The sequence below is a fragment of the Argentina silus genome, assembly GCF_951799395.1.
Source record: "Argentina silus genome assembly, chromosome: 8".
NCBI lineage: Eukaryota > Metazoa > Chordata > Actinopteri > Argentiniformes > Argentinidae > Argentina > Argentina silus.
Genome location: NC_139662.1, coordinates 20,609,506 through 20,617,005, shown reverse-complemented (window position 1 = coordinate 20,617,005; position 7,500 = coordinate 20,609,506).

Below are 7,500 nucleotides of genomic sequence, written 5' to 3'. Positions count from 1 at the left end.
ACTGCTGTCACCCTTAACAGGTGGAAGCTTGCTGCAGGTGGCAGCCCATCAAAGGCAGGAGTAGGAGACAAGTTAAGACTTCAAACAACTCTACTGTAGTCCATTTCCAGGGAGACTGCATGCAACCTTAATGTAATCATGGACACCGCGTGCCAGCAAAGTTAAAGGGGGTGGGAGAACTTTAATAACCTTTGTGTTCTCCCCGTCTGACATGGCAGATGGGTCATGATGACACAATAACAGCATCTGAAATAATAACAATGTTGTTTTGTTGAGTCATCAACAATAGTGAACTTCCTAAATAGAGATTCAGTGAGTATGTAAAATAATCTCCCCCAGTGATCATTTTGTACATAGTGTACTCAGCCATAACAAAGAATGACTGAATATGATTAGTGAAAATATATGTTTATAGGTAGGGAAATTGTCATTTGAAGTTGTTGCTAGGGTACTAAATACTTAATGTTTCTAAGCCCAGACCTATTAAGTGATTTTGCTCAGGGTGTGCTTTACCTAACAACCAGTGTCTTACATGCACTCACCTTATATAATTGTTTTATTCCAGGTTTTAGAGGAGCACACCAAAGGTATAGGGTTCTCCACTCCTTTGCCCCTGGTTGTGCTTCAGGGCAAACCTCAGAAGATCAGTTTAGGTTAAAGGCATTCACAAACACCTTGAGGTGAATACACTCCTCCACCTCTCTGTACACAGACACAGCAGAGTGCTTCCTGAAAGATTAATCATAAAGGTCTGAATGAGTCACTAGTCGTCACAGGAAAATCCCTCTCATTTCATGTCTTGCGCCGCCAAATTCGGAGTTTTTCGGCTTATCATTGTGATGCTGGAACAGAGAGAAAGACTGGCCACTTGGAGCCTAATCCAAGCCCTTGAATGTATCTTTTTATCTGAAGTGTAAGGGAAAGCACAAGGCAAATAGACCTGGAAAGACATCCCCATTGAAGAAAGTGGTGTGGATCAGATCTAGTAGACTTTCACAGTATCTTAATCTTGATGTAAACATGGTTGGATAATGTGTTCAGCTCACTCTGCTGTGTGTGTGTGTGTGTGTGTGTGTGTGTGTGTGTGTGTGTGTGTGTGTGTGTGTGTGTGTGTGTGAGAGAGAGAGAGAGAGTGCAGATTGTGTGACAGGGAGAATATCAAGGAAGAGTCGCCCCCTAGGGTTAGTGACAAGTATGACACAATCTACTTTTGCTGCTGGTAAAGAACTTTTCCTGGAAATGTAGAAGAGTTGTCTGTATCGTGTTGAATTGATGAGCTCCTATTTCAACATATGACGACTGCCTCAGACAGAAGGTCTATGTTGATCACAAACAGAATGTGTACGACAGTGGAGGCTAGTGGAGGTAGAAATCGGAGGACGGGCTCATTGTATTGCATGGAATGGAATGAGGAATGGTATCAAACGTGTGTGTGTGTGTGTTTAATACCATTGCATGCATTACAATGAGCCCGTCCTCCGATTTCTACCTCCTCCCCTGATGTACGAGGCTACAACGTGAATACGGTACAGCTCACTAATGATTCGGTTTAATCATAAGTTAGGTTGTGACAGGGTCTCCAACATTAAAATGACAGGACGAGACTACAGGTAACTCTTGAGAAAAGACAAATATTACCTCAGAAATGCCTCTTCTGTGACTGCAGACATGGCAGACATGCTTTACACCCTGAATACCATATCTACAGACAGCACTGATCTGTCCTGGGGGGAATTCCATTCAGCTAATGTCCTTCTGTACAGTCTGCAGTTGTCAGTGTTGGGTCATGTGATGACATATACTATACGTCTGCACAATGTCAGTGGAAGAATTCCACTATCATGAACACATGTATGTGCAGAAAGGATGTTGTAGATCTGAGGATAGGATCAGCGTTACAGTTCCTCGATTGCTTGAGCACATTTCTTCAAACAGCATTTCATTTTTCTAAACAGTGAACACGTTCCCCTAAACAGTGAACACGTTCCCCTAAACAGTGAACACGTTCCTCGAAACAGTTAACACGTTTTCCAAAACGCCACATTTATTTTGCAAAATGCAAACAAATGTCACAAAAGCAATCAGTGCATCAAAGCAGTATAATTTGCCATCTAAAAATCATTCCACCATTCATATCATAATGACTAAATTGTAATCATAATTGTAATTATAACCACCATTATGCATTGTGCAGGTTGGCCAACCTTCAATTGAAAACAAAGGTGAAAAAAATCACAGTATGAATTTCACTCAGCAGAAACACTTTGGACTTTCTATTTGTGGTAGTTCTGCTTCTGTTACAGGGAATGTGAACGCTTACAAATATGAACATAAATCACATTAATCTAAAATATTCAGAAAGAAGCTAAAACAACAAATTGCATTACTGATTGCAACTGTTGAGCAATGAGAGTCGATGTACAGTATGTATGGAGTAAAGATTTACTGTAATGGCTGTATGCTGTGTGTGTTCGTCAACACGTACTCAATTGATTTGTGTGCCTTATGTAGACAGTTGTGTTGCAAAAAGGTCCTTAACATCTGCATTTTGTGTGAAAGCAATGAGAAATGACTAACTGTGTTGCTAAAAATGTTACTGTTGTGCTCGTGTATGTTATTATGGTGGGCATGTGAACTCCAGTTTCATACGAATGGCTTAAACTATCGAGAGAAACTGTAAGAGGAACTTAAGAGGAGGTAGGTGTGTAGGAGACGGTGAAAAACAAAGTAAAAACAGTTCCTTATACCATGTGAGGTCTGGAAAGTACATGCCCATTAAGCCTCATCAGTCAAATAAAGGTGAACAGCTCTGATGAATTACCCTGGATATAAAGACACACCAGAGTGGGGTGTGGTTTCTAAATGTGAAGTTTCAAGATTTAAACGGAGGCCCCAGCCTACTGCTTGTCTGAATGGTGAAATTAATTGAATAGAAATCGGCCGTGGACGCTTAATCCGATAAACTGTCATTTGAACAAAAACGCTTGAACAGGTGAATCCACTATGTCTGTCCATATGCTACACTCCACCCCGTACAAAACAACTCATGTTACAGCACAATGTTACACTGTGAAAAGAGGACAGCAACAGCAAGTTATGACCGAGACACACAGTGTATATTTGCAAGTGCATGTTTAACACACTGGAAGAGTCATTGGACTTGACTAGTGAACTCAGATGTTCCAACCCATCCGAAAAGAAGAAATGTAGAAGTGAATCTCTGTGAAGTGGATCGTGGCTGACTGGATGTACTGTACTGTGGTTGAAAGTCAAGGTCCCTCCTTTCACAACCCGTCTCAAAGCCAGTCAGGCAGGTTTGCTGTAATTACATGAAAAATGGCTTCAGCCCCTCCAGGCCTTTTGGTCATATCTGAGACAGAGAGAAAGAGAGAGAGAAAGAAAGAGAGAGAGAGAGAGAGAGAGAGGGAGAAAGAGAGAGAGACAGAAAGAGAGAGAGAGAAAGAGAGGGAGAGAGAGAGAGAGACAGACAGAAAGACAGAGAAAGAGAGGGAGAGAGAGAGAAAAAGAGAGGGAGAAAGAGAGAGAAGGAGAGACAGAAAGACAGACAGACAAGCAGACAGACAATAGAAACAGTGAGGAGCTCCCTATTACGGTATGTGAAGGAACATACCTTTCTGTCGAGATAGCAGCATTCATCAGTTGATTGCTACAAACATCTTGATTATTTTATGGCCTGGCAGTAAAACACCTGTCAGCCTCTGTGTGATGGAGATGAAGCACAGTTGCAACAAAAGACATGGAAGTGACAGCCACAATAAAACCTTACCGACTTGCCAAACAGCATCAAGCCTTGAAATGGGAGTCACGCGCACACACACACACACACACACACACACACACACCCACACACACACGCACGCGCACACGCACGCGCACGCGCACGCGCACGCACACACACACACACACACACACACACACACACACACACACACACACACACACACACACACACACACACACACACACACACACGTAGTGTAACAAACAGCAGGGAAATAAAAGTGAAGACCTGCTGACTTCCAACACCAGAGAGGAAACCCATCTTTCTCTGGGCGGCAAAACATGAACCAATTGTTGATTGATTTTCTGTTGATGTGTGACCGCTACTTCACAGCAGCAGACTGTGCCTTTAACGCCGACCAGAGGTTGTGTGGGATTCTGAGACAGTCAGGTGAGAGTAAAATTTGTCAGGAGCTCACAACCGGTAGCCAGCCAGCTGCTGTGGTATCAACAGATCTTTTAACACTTTAAACACGTCATCCTGCCAACCGTGACAGTGACTCCGTCAGAGTGGGTCACACACCGGCTTCATCCACGCGAGGATGGATCTGATTGGCTGAATGTTGCTGCAGTACATTCACACTCAGATGTGCCTTATGAGGGACCAGGGTAGCTGGTACTTTCTTTCTGTTTAGACACTGTTTAGATTAATGTGTTTAATTCAAGAGAATGTGAGAGTGTTGCATTCCTTCAGCGCGCTGCGACGACCTGCATCACTTTATTTGCACAGAGAATAATAATTTCACGGGGAGGAAAATAAAATCACATTGACTGCCTTGGTGGCAGGTTAATCCATTTATATTAACACCTCGCAGCAGAATGATTTAGGATCAGGTTTCCAGGTGCTTAGGGTAGAGCAAAGACAACAGAGTCATCACGTCCATCACAGCCCAATGACTTCTCTGGCTTAGCTAAACAAGCTGTCATACGTGTCACACGTCATGTGAGCTCTTTCTTTGGCACTTGATGCCTTTTTACAGCAAAACAAACACGTCTACAGTGTGCTGCATACTATAATCAACCAATCAAGTGACAGTATTCACACAAATCCCCCCCCCCCCCCCCTCTCCCCTCTAAAGCAGCTTTGTCTATATATCTTCCTCATTTGATTAGCCTGGTTTTAGCTAGCCTCGGGCCTTAGCTAGGCTTGTGTATACTGCTCTCCGTTTTATGTGGGTGATAAGTGGCCCAGACACCCTGTGGCAGAGGAGAAGATGGTGGTGTTGGGGTTTGGCTGTTACGGTTATGTTCACAACTGCCGATTTCACTGTGGTAAACTGTTTTGTTTGTTTATCGTTGTTTATCCTCTCCTCATAAAATACCAATGACTACCATCTGCGTGTCAAAACTGCGCAGTATGTGGTCATACCTGCCTGTGCTTGTGTTGTAAAACACTATCAAGAGGAGATGATTCAAAGCTAGCTGTACAGTGCACGCAATCCTATTCTATTAATTTCATAATGTTTACTTAGCAGGAGCTAGTAATCTGCTAAGACGTTTTTCCAGGAACATGATATCAAATAATACCTTAATCCAAATTGAACAGCATGCAATATTGTGGTAAACGTGGTATTTTTTTGTAATATTGTTATATAAAATTCCAATGACAGGCCAATTTTCCTCACTTCATTTTTCTGTGAGACCAACATGCTCCAGCACAGTTTGCCGTCTGAAGACGATTACACTTCCAAGAGGAAAAATGCCTTTTAAAATAACAAACACTTGAAGCCAGCTCATTACTTCAGCGACATTGTTTCTCCAAAGACAAGCCCTAACTCTTCATCATTATACAACTCTGCCCATTGCTCACCTAGAGGACATTTATTACCCCTAAATCCACTTCCAGCAGAACAGACAGCATGCATTCCACAACCCGTTTGTTACTTACAGCTGTGAGAGAGACAAGGAGTCTCTCTGGAATGCCTGACACCAGCTGAGAGAAGATATGCCAGGTATTACTGGAGGACTAAGACCCAATAGCCCTATAATTCATTAAAGTGATCTTGGAATACAGTGGACAGGTGAAAGCAATATGGCTTATCATATTGCTTTCACTATCCCGTCCCCACAAATCAGGATACGAAACGAGGAAACTGGGAGGTCATTTAAAAGTATTGTGACACACAACATGGGTGTCCTCTGACTCTGAGGAGAGGGACAGCAGGGAGAGCTCGGTCTTTCTCTCTCCACGGTATGGATGAGTGGAACACACAGCATTCCTGACACAAACTAAGTGGTTGAGAACATGCTCTGAGGAGACTCATTTGCGGTTAGTGACATTTAGTCCATTGTTTGATATGGGGCTTTTAGGACAACACAAATCAAGCTGTTTCACAGCCTAAGCTACTCTTCAGTCAGATGATGCACCATGTAAAACGTTTTGAGTCATCTGCTCTTGTGGGAACAAGTCTGGAGACAAACCTATAGAGGAAGCCCATATTAAAGTCAATGAGGCAGGATAGAAGAAAAAACATAGCCCTGCAGGTAGAGATCATTCCGAAGGGAGGGCCTGGTGCTAGCTGGCTCTGCTGCTGTTGCAGAAACACAAAACACACACAGATTTACGTTAACTAAGAATTGAGAGGGAAGATATATACAACAAAACATTGCGTTGAGAGGGAAGAGAGGCTTCTGTGTGATTGCGACATAACGCAACAAGCAAAGCTAAGAGAGGCGTTTCTAACATGATCGATAGCGGTGATATGTCATCAACCAGACCCGACTTCCTGTGTGAAAGGTTAACGTTCCCTGCGCTTTTGGGGTCAAGAAAACATTCAGCCATTCCACAGCGCCATCCCTGCATTTACGCCGCCGCTGTACGTCACCTCACGCCATTTGAAATGAAAAGGTGGCATCGCCATAAGATAACAAACAACGCATTATCTGAAACGCAACTTCAAAGTCTGACCAAAACTCACTCAGATGGGCACAGTTGTATCGAAGCATCGAAGCATCGACGCACAAAGACCCTTGAGGCCACCCAGAACTATGTCTCTCATAACACAAATATCACCGAGGCCGATAAGCACAAAGCCAAAGTAAATAGGAACGTGTTAGCGCTGTGCGCTACGGAGACATAGACGCAAGTCAGATGTGCGTAGAGGGTTGCACAACACAGTCCTCAAGACCGTATGATATTTCCCAGATTAGGTACCTGCTTTAGTGCCAAGGATCACTGAGGACCCTGTGTAGATTCAAGGACATAATTCACTCACAGTAACAGGATCAGATTAGGATTAGATTGTAATATGTACACATGGTTATCATCATGGTTTTGCTAAAATGACACAATCTTAATATGTAGAAACTGGAATGTTTGAACCAATGATTATAACTCTTGATCCAATATTTAGAAAGTGTTATTGTTTTGACAACAGTCTCATTATACAACACCAAGAGGACAATAAATAATTGTAAGCACATTTATACAACTGAGTAGTACTTGTTTTTCACTTTATTGGTCTCAGAACAGAATTTCATACGCCTCGTAACCTGGGACAAGAGGGAGAGGCATTCCCGTACGTATTTCAACTGAACAGCCTCTCTCTGTCTGGTTCGGCACCGTGCATTTGAATCTGAGTACAATCAGGTGTTTTCAGGATTCTAAGGAGATATGCATCTTCAGGCTCTGGCCACGGTACAAGGCCTGGTTTCCATGGATACCGCTGGCTCGCAGCAGCGCTGTGTGTGCGTATGAGA